Below are 25,409 nucleotides of genomic sequence, written 5' to 3' on the forward strand. Positions count from 1 at the left end.
CACACACCTGTTAGAATGTCTGTTATTAAAGATAACAGATGACATATGCTGGTGAAGATGTGGAGAAAAGGGAACTCTTATACACTGTTGGTTATGGAAAGTGTCATAATACAGAGGTTTCTCCAGAAATTAAAAATAGAATTGGCATATGATCCAGCAGTCCCACTTTCTGAATTTACATCTAAAGTAAAGAAAATCACTGTCTTGAAGATATGTGTGTACTTCCATGGGCACTGCTGCATTATTCGTAATAGTCAAATCGTGGAAACAACCTAATTGTCCATTGACAGATGAGTGGATAAAGAATATATACACATACACATATGGAATATTATTCAGCTATAAAAAGAAGGAAATCTTGCTATTTGCAACAACAGGGATGAAGCTGGAGGCATTTTGCTAAGTGACATAAACATCAGACAAAAAAGGACAAATACTTCATGGTATCACTAATATATGGAATCTAAAAATAAAAAGTAAGTATGTGAGTTTGTGAAATTGTTTATTAACTCAGTGGTGAGAAGCCCTTCACAGTGTGTGTGTATATATATAAAATCATCATATTGTACACTTTAAATATATTACAATTTTATTTTTCAATTATGCTTCAGTAAACCTGATAAAAAAGTGTATCATTCTAGTAAGTCATGCATGTGTGGGAGCAAGGGAATGTGGGAAATCTCTGTACCTCCTTTTCAATTTTGTTGTAGACCTAAAAATGCTCTTTAAAAAAAGTCTTAGTAAACAACAAGCAAAAGCACAATAAAACATGTACTTGAAAACATGTTCAATAATGAGACAAGACAAAGCTTAGAAGGGTACTTGTAATCGGACATTTAGTATTCTTAGAAGGGAAACAAGAGAAACAATGAAAATGCTTTTCCTATTTTTTCTATAATAACTGTCAAGTTCTAAACAACACATATAGATACACATGAAATCTATTATATATATTATATAGATAGCTATTACATATAAATATATAGAGATAATATATAAAGATAATCTGTTTTATCTATCTATCCCACTTTATGCCAAAGAAATGACAGGTTTTCACAGGTTAAAGAAGTAGAGTTTTTGTTTTAGGTGTTGAGGAAGAGCCACTATGACCAATACAGAGAGTATTTAGGAGACATAATAGTTAAATTTTGGAGTATAACCCTGACAACATTTATAGTTTTCATGAAGATAACCAATAATAACTATTTTGAATGGTTTGAATGTAGTCAAGTGAGATAACTCCAGGAGGCAGCAGTAACCAACCAGTTTCTTCATACTCATTAGTTTAGCTAAAATATTCAAGTTATCAAATATTTTTCATATCACTGTTGTTACCTCATGACATTGACTGTCAGTGACCTCTTTAATACTGGCAATAGTGTTATTAATGCCTTTAAATCTCCCCAGATTAGAGAACCAGTTCTAGAATTCTAAAAACCCCCAAAACTGTTCAGAATGCTCACCCTAAGATTCTACTCCTTTAGAACCATTCCTGCCACCCAAATCTCTATCAGTCAGGATTATCCAAAGAAATAGAACACACACATATAGCAGCCAGTATTCTAAGACTCTTGGTAAGATATGTGTATGTTAAAGGATGGGAAAAAACTCACAAAATTTCAGGGACCTTCAACTTCAGTGAAATTTCTAGAAGTCCAGTGGTAACCCTTCTAAGGTGAAGGATAAGTTGTGACATCTGTTTCCTAATTCAACCAAAAACGGAACACAGTGCCCAGTGAGCCTCTTGGGATTTTTGAAAGGAACATATTTTCCTTTGGGTGTACGAATCCAAGTCATTTACCAAGGGATCCAAAAAGCTGCTGATTCTGCTTGGGGCCCACAACATACAGTCCTGGGGAGATGACTAAGGCAAGCATCAATCGTAGAGGCAGGGAAGTTAGCGCTCAGTAAGGAGAGGATGAGCGTATCTGTTTAAACTAAATGGAGGAACTGAGGTTGAGGAGAGATCTAAATTGTGTGCAGAGTAGAGTGAAAGGTAAGGATTGGAAGCAGTTAGGCCTGGATAAATTAGGAGGAAAGGTCTAGAAGAAATAAGTGGATAAATTTCAAGGGATGAATTTCAGGTTAAAACAATTCTTGACAGATACATGAAGGTTAGCTGTCAAAAATTACAAGACTTTTTAATTCGCCACTAAGATTCTAGATTATAAATTCTTACAATTTCCAGAAAGTTTGTATTTCTTCTGGCAATTTTATCTAACAGAAAAATACAATTCTTTCGGTACCTATAAAGACTTTTTTTAATGGCAAGTTAGTCCACCATCTGTATAAGATTATTTTGAAAGGAGTGTGAGTTGCCTCTGACTTTCAGAGTGCATTAACTGATAATATAAAAAATGTATACAAGCAATAGTTTAGTAGAACCAGATCAGAGTGTACCACTTTAATTGCCTCTCTCAGAATTTTGGTTGTTATAATGTCCTCATGGTCCTGGACTGTGTGATAATACCACTTGTTTTAGAGTAGCCCATAGAGGGAAAAGGTGTTGTGACCTATTCTAAATTATGTATTCTAAATTAGAAAAGGATCTTAGAGGAAGAATTTTGTCTACTCCTCTCCAGCCTATCTCAATCCTAATTTTGGGAGATGATAGTCATGTTTTAATCATATAGGATGCAAAATATTTTTGAAATAAGTATTAGTTCTTAGAAGAAACTTCTACATAGGCCATATTTAAAAACAAACCTAATGCATCTGAACATCATCTTAAAGTTTTTAAAGTCAGAAAATACTGATCCAAGGAGTTTGTATTATATCTTTCCTCCTAAAGTCTAAAAAGTTTCCTTTAAAATAACAAGTGAATTATTTAGGCAGGTAAATACATTAATTTGTTAGCAAAAAGATAATAAATAAAAAAATAATGATCCCATATAGGTATGCATTTTTTTTTTTAGATAATTATTTTTTATTGAAGTGTAGTTGACGCACAGTATTACATTACATTAGTTTCAAGTGTACAACACAGTGATAAAACATTTATATACATAATTCTAGGTTCCAGCTATCACCCTACCAAGCTGTTACAATATCTTGACTATATTCCTTATACTATACATTACATCCCGGTTACTTATTTATTTTACCATTGGAAGTCTGTCCTTTTTTTTTTTTTTTGTGAGGGCATCTCTCATATTTATTGATCAAATGGTTGTTAACGACAATAAAATTCTGTATAGGGGAGTCAATGCTCAATGGACAATCATTAATCCACCCCAAGCCTAATTTTTGTCAGTCTCTAATCTTCTGTGGCATAACAAACAAGTTCTTACATGGAGAACAAATTCTTACATAATGAATAAGTTACATAGTGAACAGTACAAGGGCAGTCATCACAGAAACTTTCGGTTTTGCTCATGCATTATGAACTCTAAACAGTCAGTTCAAATATGAATACTCATTTGGTTTATATACTTGATTTATATGTGGATACCACATTTCTCTCTTTATTATTATTATTTTTAATAAAATGCTGAAGTGGTAGGTAGATGCAAGATAAAGGTAGAAAACATAGTTTAGTGTTGTAAGAGAGCAAATGTAGATGATCAGGTGTGTGCCTGTAGACTATGTGTTAATCCAAGCTAGACCAGGGCAATAAAACATCCACGTATGCAGAAGATTTCTCTCAGAACGGGGGGGTGAGGTTCTAAGCCTCACCTCTGTTGATCCCCAATTTCTCACATGATGGCCCCCCTGCGACTGTGCCTGTCTTAGGTTGTTCCTCCCTTGAGGAATCTTACCCGTCTCTGGCTAACCAGTCATCTTCCAGGGCCATACAGGGAAATGTAAAGTTGGTAAGTGAGAGAGAAGCCTTATTGTTTGAAATGGTTAGCATTTTATTTCTTTGCATATTTATGCCCTGTAGCTTCTATGCCCAGCATTTGTCTTGAGGTATCTTTACGACTTGGAAGAATTATGATACTCGGTAAATTTGATATGAGGCACGAATTCTATTTAAGGGTTGTAATTAGGAAGGAAGAAGAAAAGCTATAGAAGTAGCAGGCGGAAGAAAACATGGGAAGATTGATTATTTCTTTGACATATCTTCTTGTAGAGTAACTTCAGCATGTATAGGTTTTAAGCTACTACTTAAATTGCACACACACATTAACATAATAGGAGTATAGTTACATAACCAAAGCATACCTGTAATTACCAGCCATCTCCAGTGAAACCAAGAAAACCAGTTAGGCACCTTAGCCATTTGTGAAAACTTATCTATGATATGGTGGATATTGTCCAACTGAACTTGAACAGTCTGAGAGAAATCAGACAAATTAAAACAACCCATTCCTGGGGAATGTTCACATCCCTTATGTTCTTTTAACAGTAAATAGTCTGTAGTTGTAAGATTTTGGAGTGCTACAATTTGCACTTCTCCTAATTCTTGGTTGAGTTCCAACAGTATAGATCCAGTCAAATTTGTTGTTTTACTGTATGCACAGGCCAGCTTAGATAACTCCTTCATTCCCATGGCAAGTCCAGGAGCTGGTGGGATGAGTGCATCTACAGCTGTAGCAGTGCGTGGATCTTTGTTGGGGTTTTTTGCTGATCATCTTCTGTCATGAGTCTTCCCGAGAGTGCTGATGTTGGAAGTTCTCTTTCATATCGTATCTTAGTTCATTTTCGGGGTAGCCCAATTAGGCTTTGATCTTCTGTATAAACCCAAACAGACCCTTTGCCTACACTTTTTTTTTTTTTAAATAATTATTTTTTATTGAAGGGTAGTTGACGCACAGTATTACATTACATTAGTTTCAAGTGTACAACACAGTGATAAAACATTTATATACATAATTCTAGGTTCCAGCTATCACCCTACCAAGCTGTTACAATATCTTGACTATATTCCTTATGCTATACATTACATCCCAGTTACTTATTTATTTTACCATTGGAAGTCTGTCCTTTTTTTTTTTTTTTTTTTTTTGTGAGGGCATCTCCCATATTTATTGATCAAATGGTTGTTAATGACAATAAAATTCTGTATAGGGGAGTCAATGCTCAATGGACAATCATTAATCCACCCCAAGCCTAATTTTCGTCAGTCTCCAATCTTCTGAGGCATAACAAACAAGTTCTTACATGGAGAACAAATTCTTACATAATGAATAAGTACAAGGGCAGTCATCACAGAAACTTTTGGTTTTGCTCATGCATTATGAACTATAAACATTCAGTTCAAATATGAATATTCATTTGGTTTTTATACTTGATTTATATGTGGATACCACATTTCTCTCTTTATTATTATTATTTTTAATAAAATGCTGAAGTGGTAGGTAGATACAAGGTAAAGGTAGAAAACATAGTTTAGTGTTGTAAGAGAACAAATGTAGATGATCAGGTGTGTGCCTGTAGACTATGTGTTAATCCGAGCTAGACCAGGGCAATAAAACATCCACGTATGCAGAAGATTTCTCTCAGAACGGGGGGGTGAGGTTCTAAGCCTCACCTCTGTTGATCCCCAATTTCTCACCTGATGGCCCCCCTGCAACTGTGCCTGTCTTAGGTTTTTCCTCCCTTGAGGAATTTTACCCGTCTCTGGCTAACCAGTCATCTTCCGGGGCCATACAGGGAAATGTAAAGTTGATAAGTGAGAGGGAAGCCTTATTGTTTGAAAAGGTTAGCTTTTTACTTCTTTGCATATTTATGCCCTGTGGCTTCTATGCCCAGCATTTGTCTTGAGGTATCTTTACCACTTGGAAGAATTAGGATATTCGGTAAATTTGATATGAGGCACGAATTCTATTTAAGGGTTGTAATTAGGAAGGAAGAAGAAAAGCTATAGAAGTAGCAGGCGGAAGAAAACATGGGAAGATTGATTATTTCTTTGACATATCTTCTTGTAGAGTACTTCAGCATGTATAGGTTTTAAGCTACTACTTAAATTGCGCACACACATTAACATAATAGGAGTAGAGTTACATAACCAAAGCATATCTGTAATTACCAGCCATCTCCAGTGAAACCAAGAAAACCAGTTAGGCACCTTAGGCATTTGTGAAAACTTATCTATGATATGGTGGATATTGTCCAACTGAACTTGAACAGTCTGAGAGAAATCAGACAAATTAAAACAACCCATTCCTGCGGACTGTTCACATCCCATATGTTCTTTTAACAGTAAATAGTCTGTAGTTGTAAGACTTTGGAGCGCTACAATTTGCACTTCTCCAAATTCTTGGTTGAGTTCCAACAGTCTAGATCCAGTCAAATTTGTTGTTTTACTGTATGCACAGGCCAGCTTAGATATCTCCTTCCTCATTCCCATGGCAAGTCCAGGAACTGGTGGGATGAGTGCATCTACAGCTGTAGCAGTGCGTGGATCTTTGTTGGGGTTTTTTGATGATCATCTTCTGGCATGAGTCTTCCAGAGAGTGCAGATGTTGGAAGTTCTTTTTCATATCGTATCTTAGCTCATTTTCATGGTAGCCCAATTAGGCTTTGATCCTCTGTATAAACACAAACAGACCCTTTGCCTACACTTTTATATGCCCTTTATATCCTTGTGTAGAACTCGTTGGAGGTTACCACACAGGAACTGCCCTTTTTTTTTTTTTTGCTTTGCTTTTGGTATCACTAATCTACACTTACATGACGACTATTATGTTTACTAGGCTCTCCCCTATACCAGGTCTCCCCTATAAACCCCTTTACAGTCACTGTCCATCAGCATAGCAAAATGTTGTAGAATCACTACTTGCCTTCTCTGTGTTGTACAGCCCTCCCTTTTCTCCTACCCCCCCATGCATGTTACTCTTAATACACCCCTACATCTCACCCCCTTATCCCTCCCTACCCACCTATAATCCCCAGTCTCTTTCCCTTTGGTACCTGTTAGTCCATTCTTGAGTTCTGTGATTCTTCTGCTGTTTTGTTCCTTCAGTTTTTCCTTTGTTCTTATATTCCACAGATAAGTGAAATCATTTGGTATTTCTCTTTCTCCGCTTGGCTTGTTTCACTGAGCATAATACCCTCCAGCTCCATCCATGTTGCTGCAAATGATTGGATTTGCCCTTTTCTTATGGCTGAGTAGTATTCCATTGTGTATATGTACCACCTCTTCTTTATCCATTCATCTATTGATGGACATTTAGGTTGCTTCCAATTCTTGGCTATTGTAAAAAGTGCTACAATAAACATAGGGGTGCATTTGTCTTTCTCAAACTTGATTGCTGCATTCTTAGGGTATATTCCTAGGAGTGGAATTCCTGGCTCAAATGGTAAGTCTGTTTTGAGCATTTTGATGTACCTGAATACTGCTTTACACAATAGTTGAACTAATTTACATTCCCACCAGCAGTGTAGGAGGGTTCCCCTTTTTCCACAGCCTCGAAACATTTGTTGTTGTTTGTCTTTTGGATGGCAGCCATCCTTACTGGTGTGAGGTGATACCTCATTGTAGTTTTAATTTCCATTTCTCTCATAATTAGCAATGTGGAGCATCTTTTCATGTGTCTGTTGGCCATCTGTATTTCTTTTTTGGAGAACTGTCTGTTCAGTTCCTCTGCCCATTTTTTAATTGGGTTATTTGTTTTTTGTTTGTTGAGGCATGTGTGCTCCTTATATATTCTGGATGTCAACCGTATATCGGATGTGTCATTTTCAAATATATTCTCCCATACTGTAGGGATCCTTCTTGTTCTATTGATGGTGTCTTTTGCTCTACAGAAGCTTTTCAGCTTAATATAGTCCCACTTACTCATTTTTGCTGTTGTTTTCCTTGCCCGGGGAGATATGTTCAAGAAGAGGTCACTCATGTTTATGTCTAATAGGTTTTTGCCTATGTTTTCTTCCAAGAGTTTAACGGTTTCATGGCTTACATTCAGGTCTTTGATCCATTTTGAGTTTACTTTTGTATATGGGGTTAGACAATGGTCCAGTTTCATTGTCCTACATGTAGCTGTCCAGTTTTGCCAGCACCACCTGTTGAAGAGACTGTCATTTCGCCATTGTATGTCCATGGCTCCTTTATCAAATATTAATTGACCATATATGTCTGGGTTAATGTCTGGATTCTCTAGTCTGTTCCATTGGTCTGTGGCTCTGCTCTTGTGCCAGTACCAAATTGTCTTGATTACTATGGCTTTATAGTAGAGCTTGAAGTTGGGGAGTGATATCCCCCCTACTTTATTCTTCTTTCTCAGGATTGCTTTGGCTATTCGGGGTCTTTGGTGTTTCCATATGAATTTTTGAATTATTTGTTCCAGTTCATTGAAGAATGTTGCTTTTAGTTTCATAGGGATTGCATCAAATCTGTATATTGCTTTGTGCAGGATGGCCATTTTGACGATATTAATTCTTCCTAGCCACGAGCATGGGATGAGTTTCCATCTGTTAGTGTCCCCTTTAATTTCTCATAAGAGTGACTTGTAGTTTTCAGAGTATAAGTCTTTCACTTCTTTGGTTAGGTTTATTCCTAGGTATTTTATTTTTTTTGATGCAATTGTGAATGGAGTTGTTTTCCTGATTTCTCTTTCTGTTGGTTCATTGTTAGTATATAGGAAAGCCACAGATTTCTGTGTGTTGATTTTGTATCCTGCAACTTTGCTGTATTCCGATATCAGTTCTAGTAGTTTTGGGGTGGAGTCTTTAGGGTTTTTTATGTACAGTATCATGTCATCTGCAAATAGTGACAGTTTAACTTCTTCTTTGCCAATCTGGATTCCCTGTATTTCTTTATTTTGTCTGATTGCCGTGGCTAGGACCTCCAGTACTATGTTAAATAACAGTGGAGAGAGTGGGCATCCCTGTCTAGTTCCCGATCTCAGCGGAAATGCTTTCAGCTTCTCGCTGTTCAATATAATGTTGGCTGTGGGTTTATCATAGATGGCCTTTATTATGTTGAGGTACTTGCCCTCTCTTTCCATTTTGCTGAGAGTTTTTAACATGAATGGATGTTGAACTTTGTCAAATGCTTTTTCAGCATCTATGGAGATGATCATGTGGTTTTTGTCTTTCTTTTTGTTGATGTGGTGGATGATGTTGATGGACTTTCGAATGTTGTACCATCCTTGCATCCCTGAGATGAATCCCACTTGGTCATGGTGTATGATCCTTTTGATGTATTTTTGAATTCGGTTTGCTAAAATTTTTTTGAGTGTTTTTGCATCTACGTTCATCAGGGATATTATTCTGTAGTTTTCTTTTTTGGTGGGGTGTTTGCCTGGTTTTGGTATTAGGGTGATGTTAGCTTCATAAAATGAGTTTGGGAGTATCCCCTCCTCCTCTATTTTTTGGAAAACTTTAAGGAGAATGGGTATTATGTCTTCCCTGTATGTCTGATAAAATTCCGATGTAAATCCATCTTGCCCGGTGGTTTTGTTCTTTGGTAGTTTTTTGATTACCGCTTCAATTTCGTTGCTGGTAATTGGTATGTTTAGATTTTCTGTTTCTTCCTGGGTCAATCTTGGAAGGTTATATTTTTCTAGGAAGTTGTCCATTTCTCCTAGGTTTCCCAGCTTGTTAGCATATAGGTTTTCATTGTATTCTCCAGTAATTCTTTGCATTTCTGTGGGGTCCGTCGTGATTTTTCCTTTCTCGTTTCTGATACTGTTGATTTGTGTTGACTCTCTTTTCTTCTTAATAAGTCTGGCTAGAGGCTTATCTATTTTGTTTATTTTCTCGAAGAACCAGCTCTTGGTTTCATTGATTTTTGCTATTGTTTTATTCTTCTCAAATTTATTTATTTCTTCTCTGATCTTTATTATGTCCCTCCTTCTGCTGACCTTGGGCCTCATCTGTTCTTCTTTTTCCAATTTCGATAATTGTGACATTAGACCATTCATTTGGGATTGCTCTTCCTTTTTTAAATATGCTTGGATTGCTATATACTTTCCTCTTAAGACTGCTTTTTCTGTGTACCACAGAAGTTGGGGCTTAGTGTTGTTGTTGTCATTTGTTTCCATATATTGCTGGATCTCCATTTTGATTTGGTCATTGATCCATTGATTATTTAGGAGTGTGTTGTTCAGCCTCCATGTGTTTGTGAGCCTCTTTGCTTTCTTTGTACAGTTTATTTCTAGTTTTATGCCTTTGTTGTCTGAAAAGTTGGTTGGTAGGATTTCAATCTTTTGGAATTTACTGAGGCTCTTTTTGTGGCCTAGTATGTGGTCTATTCTGGAGAATGTTCCATGTGCACTTGAGAAGAATGTGTATCCTGTTGCTTTTGGATGTAGAGTTCTATAGATGTCTATTAGGTCCATCTGCTCTACTGTGTTGTTCAGTGCTTCCGTGTCCTTACTTATTTTCTGCCCAGTGGATCTATCCTTTGGGGTGAGTGGTGTGTTGAAGTCTCCTAGAATGAATGCATTGCAGTCTATATCCCACTTTAGTTCTGTTAGTATTTGTTTCACATATGCTGGTGCTCCTGTGTTGGGTGCATATATATTTAGAATGGTTATATCCTCTTGTTGGACTGAGCCCTTTATCATTATGTAGTGTCCTTCTTCATCTCTTGTTACTTTCTTTGTTTTGAAGTCTATTTTGTCTGATATTAGTACTGCAACCCCTGCTTTCTTCTCACTGTTGTTTGCTTGAAATATGTTTTTCCATCCCTTGACTTTTAGTCTGTACATGTCTTTGGATTTGAGGTGAGTTTCTTGTAAGCAGCATATAGATGGTTCTTGCTTTTTTATCCATTCTGTTACTCTGTGTCTTTTGATTGGTGCATTCAACCCATTAACATTAAGGGTGACTATTGAAAGATATGTACTTATTGCCATTGCAGGCTTTAAATTCGTGGTTACCAAAGGTTCAAGGTTAGCCTCTTTAGTATCTTACTGCCTAACTTAGCTCGCTTCTTGAGCTGTTATATACACTGTCTGGAGATTCTTTTCTTCTCTCCCTTCTTGTTCCTCCTCCTCGATTCTTCATATGTTGGGTGTTTTGTGCTGTGCTCTTTCTAGGAGTGCTCCCATCTAGAGCAGTCCCTGTAAGATGTTCTGTAGAGGTGGTTTGTGGAAAGCAAATTCCCTCAGCTTTTTTTTGTCTGGGATTTGTTTAATCCCACCGTCATATTTGAATGATAGTCGTGCTGGATACAGTATCCTTGGTTCAAGGCCCTTCTGTTTCATTGTATTAAATATATCATGCCATTATCTTCTGGCCTGTAGGGTTTCTGTTGAGAAATCTGACGTTAGCCTGATGGGTTTCCCTTTATAGGTGACCTTTTCTCTCTAGCTGCCTTTAACACTCTTTCCTTGTCCTTGATCTTTGCCATTTTAATTATTATGTGTCTCGGTGTTGCCCTTCTTGGATCCTTTCTGTTGGGGGTTCTGTGTATTTCCGTGGTCTGTTCGATTACTTCCTCCCCCAGTGTGGGGAAGTTTTCAGCAATTATTTCTTCTAAGATACTTTCCATCTCTTTGCCTCTCTCTTCTTCTTCTGGGACCCCTATAATATGGATATTGTTCCTTTTTGATTGGTCACACAGTTCTCTTAATATTGTTTCATTCCTGGAGATCCTTTTGTCTCTCTCTATGTCAGTTTCTATGCGTTCCTGTTCTCTGATTTCAATTCCATCAATGGCCTCTTGCATCCTATCCATTCTGCTTATAAACCCTTCCAGAGTTTGTTACATTTCTGCGATCTCCTTTCTGGCATCTGTGATCTCCTTCCGGACTTCATCCCATTTCTCTTGCGTATTTCTCTGCATCTCTGTCAGCATGTTTATGATTCTTATTTTGAATTCTTTTTCAGGAAGACTGGTTAGGTCTGTCTCCTTCTCTGGTGTTGTCTCTGTGATCTTTGTCTGCCTGTAGCTTTGCCTTTTCATGGTGATAGGAATAGTTTGCAGAACTGGGACGAGTTACGGCTGGAAGGACTTCCTTTCTTGTTGGTTTGTGGCCCTCCTCTCCTGGGAGAACAGCGGCCTCTAGTGGCTTGTGCTGCGCAGCTGCGTGCCGACAGGGTTTCTGCTTCCTGCCCGGCTGCTATGGAGTTTATCCCCGCTGTTGCTGTGGGCGTGGCCTGGCTCGGGCAGCTACTCCAAGATGGTGGAGTCGCGTTGGAGCAGGAGCGGCTGGGAGGCTATTTATCTAAGTAAGGGGCCTCCCTGCTCCCTGCAGCCCAGGGGTTAGGGTGCCCAGAGATCCCGGATTCCCTACCTCTAGATTAAGTGACCCGCCCTGCCCCTTTATGTCTTCCAAAAAGCACCCGCCAAAACAAAACAAAGACCACCAAAAAAAAAAAAAAAAAAAAGACCAAAAAAAATTTTAAATTAAAAAAAAAAAAAGTTTTTAATTAAAAAAAAAAAAAAAAAAAGGTGGTTGTTCGTTTTTCTTTATTCTCCGGTGCCAGCCTCCGGCCTCTGCTCACCGGTCTTTCTGCCCTGTTTCCCTAGTATTGGGGTCCCTATCCCTTTAAGACTTCCAAAAAGCGCTTGCCAAAACAAAACAGCAAAAAAGCAAAAAAAAAATGGTCGCGCGCTTTTCTTATGTCCTCTGGCACCCAGCCTCCAGTGCCCACTCACTGTACTTGCTGCCCTGTTTTCCCAGTATCGAGCGCCCTGCACTCTGGCCCGGATGGCGGGGGCTGGGTGCTTGGCAGTCCTGGGCTCCGTCTCCCTCCCACTCTGCCTGCTCTTCTCCCGCCGGGAGCTGGGGGGAGGGGCGCTCGGCTCCCGCCGGGCCGGGGCTTGTATCTTACCCCCTTCGCGAGGCTCTGGGTTCTCTCAGGTGCAGATGTGGTCTGGATATTGTCCTGTGTCCTCTGGTCTTTATTCTAGGAAGAGTTATATTTGTTATATTTTCATAGATATATGTTGTTTTGGGAGGAGATTTCCGCTGCTCTACTCACGCCGCCATCTTCCGCCCCTCTTCGTTATGCATTTTTATTTACAGTGTGTTGTATGATAGAGGGAAAATATGGCAGAGTAGGACAGTGAGGCAGAAACTTCCTCCCACTTACACACAAAGGAACAACTACAGCTAATACAGCTAACCCTGAAAATGACCCGAAAACCGCAGAACAGACTGTACCTGGTGAAGATTAGATCACACTGAGAAGGTTAAAGTGCCGGAGCCACAGTCAAGCATGACCCAAGCCCTTCTCCTATCTCAGTTCCAAACGGGAGGAAGAGGAATGAGTAGGAAGGAGATAAGTGTGCAGGAGTCTGCACACCTGGCCCTGGAGATCTGCTCTGTTAACACAAGTCCACATTGCTTTGGTGATTAACCTGGCTGGACACCAGGGAGAGCTGCAGCACACAGAACAGTAGTAGCTTTAGAGACACTGAGAAGTGACTGATGGTCACCGTGGGGGAGGGTTTGGGATGGGTGGATGAAATAGGTGAAGGGAATAAAGAGGCACAAAGTCCCAATCATAATATAAATTAGTCATGGTGATTGAGGTACAGCTACAGAATACAGTCACTAGTTCTATAACATATTTCTGTGTTGACAAATAGTAACAACACTAGTTTGGGTGAGGTTTTAATAACATATATAGCTATTGAATCACTGTGTTGTATATTTGAAACCAATATAATATTGTATATCAACTATTCTTCAATAGAAAAAACGAGTAAAAAGAAAACACCTCAAAAAAATAAAAATGAAGTGTTTTGGATGAACTTCATTGATGTGAATCTTTTTGTTTTCCTCCCAGAAAGATAAAAAAATTCGCTAATAAATTCATTATTTGGTATTAAATTATGACAATCAGTATTGTCCTAGACAATCATTTTTGTAGCCAAAAGTTGCTGTTGATTATATTTAAGATCCAAAGAAACAAATGCAAATAAATTGAACAGATAAATCTATCCAATAAGAAACACTAGATTTTTGAGACTTCATATTTCCAGAGGCTATTGAAACTCGTCTCATGATCAAACAGATTAATTTTACTTGCATCTGTGCATCAGAGCCAGATTGGTTAAAGTGCTGAGGTAAGAGGAGCTAGCTCACTAGACATAAGGGGTACTGCTTTCTTTAGAATAGTATCTGCAGTAACATAGCCTGTTAGTGATCATTTGAATCTAATACAACAATCTACCTAGGAGCATGAATTTTTATAGATTATGCTTCAGTGTTGTCAAATTTGGAAGATCTGTTTTTTATTGTATATTGTATAATATATGTATATATATTATATTGTATATAGGAAATGTGTAAAATTATGAAATACACCTCTATAGAAAGCCCTATATGGAATCAGTTACCCACCAACCTAAAGTAAGAAATGAAAAAAATGATATAAATATTTAGTCAATTAAATATATACATATTATAGTAAAGTTAAAAAAATTTTGTATATATATTAAATAGATCACCTGTTTTTCACATATATGCAAGTAGATTGAGCAGCCATTCTATAATGAATACTACATGTAATGTTAAAAAGTTATTAATTTTACTATATTAACCCAACTGAAAAGATACAGGTGTCTACAATTCTCTGAAATTTTCAATTCAATTTTGTAACACAGGATCTCTAAATATATATGTCTCTAAATATATATAATATACATATATATTATATATATGTGTGTCTGACCTGTTCAGACGTATTTAGTATGTTCTGTGTGTGTGCGTGTGTATATATATATAGTCATTTAACTTCACATCATTGTAAAGCATTCATTTCCTAATGTATTACTCCTCTAATTTATTGTATCACAAAACTTGGTCTCTTGACACTATTCGAAATCTACAGATGCATAATAGAAATAAAGTTAAAATTCTAGTTTTCTGGAGATGACCATCTTTGTAAGCAAAGGTTGTAAAAATGGAATATAGCACAGGTGATCATTAGGAGTGATTTAAGAAACATTTTCACAAGGCTCCACACAAGGACTCTTGTTTTAAAGAGAAATACCTGTGGAGTTCAATATTGCTTTTCAACATCACTCCCAATGTAGGGTCAGTTATGATGAGGAGGTTATCATATCCAAATGTATAATTGAATGTACTAATTTGAGCTACATTAATTTGGATTTGTGATTATTTTAAATATGTATTTCCTACATACCCATTCACTACATTTCAATATAGTAAATATAGTAAATAAATATAGTAAAACTATATTTAGGGGAATTAAATACCTTCAGTCCTCTCAGTCAGTAAAATAGAGCATACACACTTGAAAATAAATAATGGATTTGTGCTTGCCTCCATTGTAAGGCCTATTAAAATTCTGTGTATAAATATATTGTTAAAGTATTTCGAATCATTCTGTCTATGAGCATGAAATCATTGAGTTCATTTGAAGTTTTTTGTAAATCAATTAGTCAAAATAGTGAATAACATCATAGAATTTTTTTTGTCTATGAGACATGAAGAATTTTAGCCACCTATTCTTCACATTTGTGGTTAGGTGAAGAACATGACATGAATAATATTATGAAGGCTTTATTTTGGCAAAAAGAAAAATCCTTAGGTTTTTTTGGTTGAAACAACGGAGATAAGTAGGTTTGTTAACATTCTATTTTCATTGACCATATAAACAATTCATTTCCATTTTGTCAAGGATGTGGGACATCTTAAAGCCAGGAAAATGACCTATAATGTCACAAAGTGATTTAGTTCCACAAGTCTTAATGATCGGCAGCAACTGTGTTCTGAGTTAGCCATAGGTGAAGTTTTGAAGTGGAAATATTTCCAACTGATGGCCTGTCCAGATATATTTTTTGTGTTCTTTCCTTCAGCTCCTTCCACTGACAGAGGTTCCAACTGTTAAAAGTACTTCTAAAATTTCAAGCACCCAATACATTTATAATGTTCTGGCTGAGACCAGGTGTATGAAAAGCTGTCCCTAGTTCTTAAATGTCTAATAGTGTGCTTTTACTTAACAAGGTTATGAACTACTTAAATTGCTGACTTTTTGCCTCAAAGTCACCCCAAAGAAAAACAAAAATCAGGAAATAAGAATAAACACTGAGAGCAACATGGTGGCGTGAGTAGGACAGTGGGAATCTCCTCCCAAAAACATATATACTTTTGAAAATACAACAAACACAACTAGCCCTAAAAGAGAGACCAGAAGACGCAGGACAGTGGCCAGACTGCAGCTACACCAGCGAGAACCCAGCACCTGGTGAAAGGGGTGAGATACAAGCCCCGGACCGGCGGGAACTGAGAGCCCCTCCCCCCAGCTCCCAGAGGGAGAACAATAGGCAGAGCGGGAGGGAGACGGAGTCCAGGACTGCCGAAAACCCAGCCCCAGCCATCCGGGCCAGAGCGCAGACACAGTACGTGCCCAGGGGGCCCTGGATACTGGGGGAACAGGGAGTAAGACCTCTGAGCGGGTGCCGAAACTGATGCCCCTGTGACAAAGAAAGGCGGGGGCTTTTTGAAAGTCTTAAAGGGACAGGGACTTAACAGCTTGACGGAAACAACCCAGGTCACAGTACAGCAGCAGGAAATTACAGGGAAAACCGGGTGCACTAACCCCCTGGGCAACAGCTCTGAGACCCCTCACGGAGGCAAACAGTCAAGAAGCCCCCCCATCCATTACCCCACCGGGCGCTGCAAAAGCAGAGAAGCAGCCTGAGACAAATTCCGCCCACAGAAAGGGAAATTTCTCCTTTCTGGCCAGGCAAGACACAAAGACCCACTCTACACGCAATTACCCAACACAAGCCACTAGGGGTCGCAGTTGTCCCAGTAAAGAAAGGCCAGTAGCAAGTGAAAAGTATGGCCCTCCCAGCTGACCGTCAATAGCACCTGTCAACATGAAAAGGCAAAAAAATATGATCCATACAAGACTAACCCAGACAGCGTCGGCATCTGCTACATCTTCCCCTGAGAAGGAATCTGGGGAGATAGATTTAGCCAGTCTTCCTGAAAAAAAATTCAAAACAAAAGTCATAACCATGCTGATGGACTTGCAGAGAAATATGCAAGAACTAAGGAAGGAGAATTCAGAAATAAAACAAGATCTGGAAGGACTTCAAAACAGAATGGACGAGATGCAAGAGACCATTAATGGACTAGAAAACAGAGAACAGGAACGCAGAGAAGCTGATGCAGAGAGAGATAAAAGGATCTCCAGGAATGAAAGAATTTTAAGAGAGCTGAGTGATCAAACAAAAAGGAACAATATAAGAATCATAGGTATTCCAGAAGACGTAGAGAGAGAAAAGGGGATAGAAAATGTCTTTGAAGAAATAATTGCAGAAAATTTCCCCAAACTATGGAAGAAATGGCCTCTCAGACCACAGAGGTACACAGAACTCCCATGACAAGGGATCCAAGGAGGGCAACACCAAGAAACATAATAATTAAAATGGCAAAGATCAAAGACAAGGACAAAGTATTACAGGCAGCCAGAGAGAAAAAAAAAGGTCACCTACAAAGGAAAATCCATCAGGCTATCATCAGACTTCTCAACAGAAACCCTACAGGACAGAAGAGAATGGCATGATATACTTAATGCAATTAAACAGAAGGGCCGCGAACCAAGACTACTGTATCCAGCACGAATATCATTTAAAAATGAAGGAGGGATTAAACAATTCCCAGACAAGCAAAAGTTGAGGGAATTTGCCTCCCACAAACCACCTCTACACGGCATCCTACAGGGACTGCTCTAGATGGGAGCACTCCTAAAAAGAGCACACAACAAAACAACCAACATATGAAGAAGGGAGGAGGAGGAATAAGAAGGGAGAGAAATAAAGAATCATCAGACTGTGTTTATAATAGCTCAACAAGCGAGTTAAGTTAGACAGTAAGATATAAAGAAGCTTACCCTAAACCTTTGGTAACCACAAACTTAAAGCCTGCAATGGCAATAAATTCATACCTTTCAATAATCACCCTAAATGTAAATGGACTGAATGCACCAATCAAAAGACACAGAGTAATAGAATGGATAAAAAAGCAAGATCCATCCATATGCTGCTTACAAGAGACTCACCTCAAACCCAAAGACGCGCACAGACTTAAAGTCAAGGGATGGAAAAACATATTTCAAGCAAACAACAGAGAGAAGAAAGCAGGTGTTGCAATTCTGGTATCAGACAAAACAGACTTCAAAATAAAGAAAGTAACAAAAGAAAAAGAAGGACATTACATAATGATAAAGGGCTCAGTCCATCAAGAGGATATAACCATTATAAATATATATGCACCCAATACAGGGGCACCAACATACCTGAAACAAATATTAATAGAACTAAAGGAGGAAATAGAATGCAATGCATTCATTCTAGGAGACTTCAACACACCACTCACTCCAAAGGAAAGATCCACCAGACAGAAAATAAGTAAGGACACAGAGGCACTGAACAACACATTAGAACAGATGGACCTAATAGACATCTACAGAACTCTACATCTAAAAGCAACAGGATACCCATTCTTCTCAAGTGCACATGGAACATTCTCCAGAATAGACCACATACTAGGCCACAAAAAGAGCCGCACTAAATTCCAAAACATTAAAATCCTACCAACCAACTTTTCAGACCACAAAGGCATTAAACAAGAAATCAACTGTTCAAAGAAAGCAAAAAGGATCACAAACACATGGAGGCTAAACAACACGCTCCTAAATAATCAATGGATCAATGACCAAATCAAAATGGAGATCCAGCAATATATGGAAACAAATGACAACAACAATACTAAGCCCCAACTTCTGTGGGACACAGCAAAAGCAGTCTTAAGAGGAAAGTATATAGCAATCCAAGCATATTTAAAAAAGGAAGAGCAATCCCAAATTGCTCTAATGTCAATGTCACATGAATGTGACATTGAATGTGACATAGAATGGTCTAATGTCACAAATAACGAAATTGGAAAAAGAAGAACAAATGAGGCCTAAGGTCAGCAGAAGGAGGGACATAATAAAGATCAGAGAAGAAATAAATAAAATTGAGAAGAATAAAACAATAGCAAAAATCAATGAAACCAAGAGCTGGTTCTTCGAGAAAATAAACAAAATAGATAAGCCTCAAGCCAGACTTATTAAGAGGAAAAGAGAGTCAACACAAATTAACAGTATCAGAAATGAGAAAGGAAAAATCATGACGGACCCCACAGAAATACAAAGAATTATTAGAGACTACTATGAAAACCTATATGCTAACAAGCCGGGAAACCTAGGAGAAATGGACAACTTCCTAGAAAAATACAACCTTTCAAGACTGACCCAAAAAGAAACAGAAAATCTAAACAGACCAATTACCAGCAACGAAATTGAAGCGGTAATCAAAAAACTACCAAAGAACAAAACCCCCGGGCCCGATGGATTTACCTCAGAATTTTATCAGACATACAGGGAAGACATAATACCCATTCTCCTTAAAGTTTTCCAGGAAATAGAAGAGGAGGGGATACTCCCAAACTCATTCTATGAAGCTAACATCACCCTAATACCAAAACCAGGCAAAGACATCACCAAAAAAGAAAACTACAGACCAATATCCCTGATGAACGTAGACGCAAAAACACTCAAAAAAATTTTAGCAAACCGAATTCAAAAATACATCAAAAGGATCATACACCATGACCAAGTGGGATTCATCCCAGGGATGCAAGGATGGCACAACATTCGAATGTCAATCAATATCGTCCACCACATCAACAAAAAGAAAGACAAAAACCACATGATCATCTCCATAGATGCTGAAAAAGCATTTGACAAAGTTCAACATCCATTCATGATAAAAACTCTCAGCAAAATGGGAATAGAGGGCAAGTACCTCAACATAATAAAGGCCATCTATGAAAAACCCACAGCCAACATTATATTGAATAGCGAGAAGCTGAAAGCATTTCCGCTGAGATCGGGAACTAGACAGGGATGCCCACTCTCCCCACTGTTATTTAACATAGTACTGGAGTTCCTAGCCACGGCAATCAGACAAAACAAAAAAATACAAGGAATCCAGATAGGCAAAAAAGAAGTCAAACTCACTATTTGCAGATGACATGATACTGTAAATCAAAAACCCTAAAGACTCCACCCCAGAACTCCTAGAACTGATATCAGAATACAGCAAAGTTGCAGGATACAAAATCAACACACAGAAATCTGTGGCTTTCCTATATACCAACAATGAACCAACAGAAAGAGAAATCAGGAAAACAACTCCATTCACAATTGCATCAAAAAAAATAAAATACCTAGGAATAAACCTCACCAAGGAAGTGAAAGACTTATACTCTGAAAACTACAAGTCACTCTTAAGAGAAATTAAAGGGGACACTAACAGATTGAAACTCATCCCATGCTCGTGGCTAGGAAGAATTAATATCATCAAAATGGCCATCCTGCCCAAAGCAATACACAGATTTGATGCAATCCCTTATGAAACTACCGGCAACATTCTTCAATGAGCTGGAAAAATAATTCAAAAATTCATATGGAAACACCAAAGACCCCGAATAGCCAAAGCAATCCTGAGAAAGAAGAATAACGTAGGGGGGATCTCACTCCCCAACTTCAAGCTCTATTATAAAGCCATAGTTATCAAGACAATTTGGTACTGGCACAAGAACAGAGCCACAGACCAATGGAACAGACTAGACAATCCAGACATTTAACCCAGACATATATGGTCAATTAATATTTGATAAAGGAGCCATGGACATACAATGGCAAAATGAGAGTCTCTTCAACAGATGGTGCTGGCAAAACTGGACAGCTACATGTAGGAGAATGAAACTGGACCATTGTCTAACCCCATATACAAAAGTAAACTCAAAATGGATCAAAGACCTGAATGTAAGTCACGAAACCATTAAACTCTTGGAAGAAAACATGGGCACAAACCTCTTAGACATAAACATGAGTGACCTCTTCTTGAACATATCTCCCCGGGCAAGGAAAACAACAGCAAAAATGAACAAGTGGGACTATATTAAGCTGAAAAGCTTCTGTACAGCAAAAGACACCATCAATAGAACAAAAAGGAACCCTACAGTATGGGAGAATATATTTGAAAATGACACATCCGATAAAGGCTTGACGTCCAGAATATATAAAGAGCTCACACGCCTCAACAAACAAAAAACAAATAACCCAATTAAAAAATGGGCAAAGGAACTGAACAGACGGTTCTCCAAAAAAGAAATACAGATGGCCAACAGACACATGAAAAGATGCTCCACATTGCTAATTATCAGAGAAATGCAAATTAAAACTACAATGAGGTATGACCTCACACCAGTAAGGATGGCTGCCATCCAAAAGACAAACAACAACAAATGTTGGCGAGGCTGTGGAGAAAGGGGAACCCTCCTACACTGCTGGTGGGAATGTAAATTAGTTCAACCATTGTGGAAAGCAGTATGGAGGTACATCAAAATGCTCAAAACAGACATACCATTTGACCCAGGAATTGCACTCCTAGGAATTTACCCTAAGAACGCAGCAATCAAGTATGAGAAAGACCAATGTACCCCTATGTTTATCGCAGCACTATTTACAATAGCCAAGAATTGGAAGCAACCTAGATGTCCATCGATAGATGAATGGATAAAGAAGAGGTGGTACATATACACAATGGAATACTACTCAGCCATAAGAAAAGGGCAAATCCAACCATTTGCAGCAGCATGGATGGAGCTGGAGGGTATTATGCTCAGTGAAACAAGCCCAGCAGAGTAAGAGAAATACCAAATGATTTCACTCATCTGTGGAATATAAGAACAAAGGAAAAACTGAAGGAACAAAACAGCAACAGAATCACAGAACTCAAGAATGGACTAACAGGTACCAAAGGGAAAGGGACTGGGGAGGATGGGTGGGCAGGGAGGGAAAAGGGGGGGCAGAAAAAGAGGGGGCAGAAAAATGCTAATTAACATTATCATCCATAGCGGGGTGGAAGAAAGGAGAGGGCTGTACAACACAGAGAAGACAAGTAGTGATTCTACAACAGTTTGCTACGCTGATGGACAGTGACTGTAAAGGAGTATATAGGGGGGACCTGGTATAGGGGAGAGCCTAGTAAACAAAGTATTCGTCATGCAAGTGTAGATTAATGATTAAAAATAAATAAATAAATAAATAAAGCTTTTCCTATGTGGTGACCTCTAATGAGTTCTACACAATGATATAAAGGGCATATAAAACTGTAGGCAAAGGGTCTGTTTGTGTTTATACAGAGGATCAAAGCCTAATTTGGCTACCCCGAAAATGAACTAAGATACGATATGAAAAAGAACTTCCAACATCAGCACTCTCGGGAAGACTCATGACAGAAGATGATCAGCAAAAAAAAAAAAAATCTCCAACAAAGATCCACGCACTGTCACAGGTGTAGATGCACTCATCCCTCCAGTTCCTGGACTTGCCATGGGAATGATGAAGGAGATATCTAAGCTGGCCTGTGCATACAGTAAAACAACAAATTGGACTGGATCTATACTGTTGGAACTCAACCAAGAATTAGGAGAAGTGCAAATTGTAGCACTCCAAAATCTTACAACCACAGACTATTTATCGTTAAAAGAACATAGGGGATATGAACAGTCCCCAGGAATGGGTTGTTCTAGTTTATCTGAATTCTCTCAGACTGTCTAAGTTCAGTCGGACAATATCCACCATATCATAGATAAGTTTTCACAAATGCCTAAGGTGCCTAACTGGTTTTCTTGGTTTCACTGGAGATGGCTGGTAAATACAGGTATGCTTTGGTTAGGTAACTATATTCCTATTATGTTAATGTGTGTGCACAATTTAATTAGTAGTTTAAAATCTATCCATGCTGAAGTTACTCTACAAGAAGATATGTCAAAGAAATAATCAATCTTCCCAGGTTTTCTTCTGCCTGCTACTTCTATAGCTTTTCTTCTTCCTACCTAATCACAATCTTTAAATAGAACTCGTGCCACATGTCGAATTTACCGAGTATCATAATTCTTCCAAGTGGTAAAGACACCTCAAGACAAATGCTGGGCATAGAAGCCACAGGGCATAAATATGCAAAGAAGTAAAAAGCTAACCTTTTCAAACAATAAGGCTTCTCTCTCACTTACCAACTTAACATTTCCCTGTATGGCCCCGGAAGATGACTGGTTAGCCAGAGACGGGTAAGATTCCTCAAGGAAGGAACAACCTAAGACAGGCACAGTCGCAGGGGGCCATCTGGTGAGAAAATGGGGAGCAGCAGAGGTGAGGCTTAGAACCTCCCCCCTCATATTCTGAGAGAAATCTTCTGCATACATGGATGTTTATTGCCCTCGTCTAGCTCGGATTAACACATAGTCTACAGGCACACACCTGATCATCTACATTTGCTCTCTTACAACACTAAACTCTGTTTTCTACCTTTATCTCATATCTACCTACCACTTCAGCATTTTATTAAAAATAATAATAATAGAGAAATGTGGTATCCACATATAAATCATGTATAAAAACCAAATGAATATTCATATTTGAACTGACTGTGTATAGTTCATAATGCATGAACATAACCGAAAGCTTCTGTGATGACTGCCCTTGCACTGTTCACCATGTAACTTATTCACTATGTAAGAATTTGTACTCCATGTAAGAATTTGTTCATTATGCATCAGAAGATTGGAGACTGACAAAAATTAGGCTTGGGGTGGATTAATGATTGTGCATTGAGTATTGACCCCCCTATACAGAAATTTATTGTGGTTAACAACTATTTGATCAATAAATATGAGAGATGCCCTCACAAAATATATATATATATATATATATATATATGTATATATATATATATATATATATATATATATAAACACACTTCCAATTGTAAAATAAATAAGTAACCGGGATGTAATGTATAGCATAAGAAAAAAAAAAAAAAAAAGAATAAACTCTGAGATGAGGTCTGGGAAGTAGAGGATTTCTTTGAAATATTGGGACTGAGAGATAATTTCTCCAGACTAGATATGCCTGTGAGAGAATGAAACAAGAAACATCTGCTAATTCTGTTCTTGTTTCTCTCCTATTTTGTTTTAGGAGGTTCTGAGTCAAGTCTTTTGAAGTAATATTTTAGTCCTCTGATTTTAGGACACATAGGGTTAAAATCAAGACAATTCAGAAGCCTGGTCTAGGTGAGAAGCTGAAAAAAAATTGTGGATTGACCAGTTTGGAAAGTCTATTTCCCATCTCTAACCCTCTCAACACACAGGGCTGTGAAACCTAACCATAGGATTGATAGAACTAGAGTATATCCTTTGATCCTTATCTAATTCTTACTGCAAGAAACAGGAGCTTACAAATATATCTAAAAGCTATCCAAATATTTTATTTTGAAGAAGTCAATTAGCTGGAACAAACAGATTCACTAAGAAGCAAATGTTTTTGCACTTCTGAAGAACAAATAATAATAAAACTTCCCATACTAAACAAACTAAAAGAGATATGTGTACTAGTACTATGATACATATGTAAATGAACAAAAAAAATACACATGGGAAATAAAGGAGCTGAAATAAGGAAAATAGTAGACAAGGTAATTAAACAATATTTACCTATAAGAAACAAATCTGAGAATTGGAATATCAGATTGAAAAATTCTCTCAGAAGTTATCGAGAGGATAAACTAGTAAACAACATATATAAGACAAATGAAGAGAAATAAAAGATAATGTAGAATTTTTAATATCTGGATTATAAGATTTATAGAATGAGAGAAATTTTTAAAAAATAGAAATCAGAAATATTTGAATAGATGATATAATTAATTAAATGTCCCAGAATTTTTTAAAAAGTGCATGTAAGCCTTCAAAGTTAAAGATCCATTAAAATGTTAAAGAGGAGAGATAAGGAACATTTCATAGACACAGAGTAAAATTTAAAAATATTAATGACAAAAATTTATAAAATCTAACAGAACAAGAGTATTTCCATTAAAAATTAAAAATCAGAATATCATAAGATGTTTCAGTGACAATACTAACTAAATGAGTGCAAATTTTATAAATATAAGGGGAATAGAACTTTAATAGAACTATCATTCAAATATAAGTTTATAATAAAAGTGTTCTCAGACATTTAAGTCCAAGAATATCTAACATATATGGATAAATACTGAAAAGCAATTTTGGATAGAGTATTTACAGACGAGCAGAAACATATTCAAGAGATATTGCACTTAAAATATGGAAAAACAATTGATATTACATAGTAAAGTTAAAATTCAGCATATCTGGCCCAGAAATTCCTGATGTGCTGCACCTCCTAAATAATAAGCTTGCATATGTTCACCAGAAAACCTTTCAAAGGAGAGCCTTACAAACACTGTTCCCAGTAGCAAAACACAAGAAAAAAATCCAAGTAATAGATTATATAAATACCTCTCATTTCATTCATACAATTGAAATGATAAAGCTGTGAAAATAAATGAAAAATCAACCCTACATTCAACAGCATAGGCTATCTTAATGACATAAGATAGAATAGAAAACAAGATGCAAGAGAATAAGTATAATATCCTTTTACTTCAGAAACATGCA

Source organism: Manis pentadactyla, chromosome 17 (genome assembly GCF_030020395.1).
Source record: "Manis pentadactyla isolate mManPen7 chromosome 17, mManPen7.hap1, whole genome shotgun sequence".
Classification (NCBI taxonomy): Eukaryota; Metazoa; Chordata; class Mammalia; order Pholidota; family Manidae; genus Manis; species Manis pentadactyla.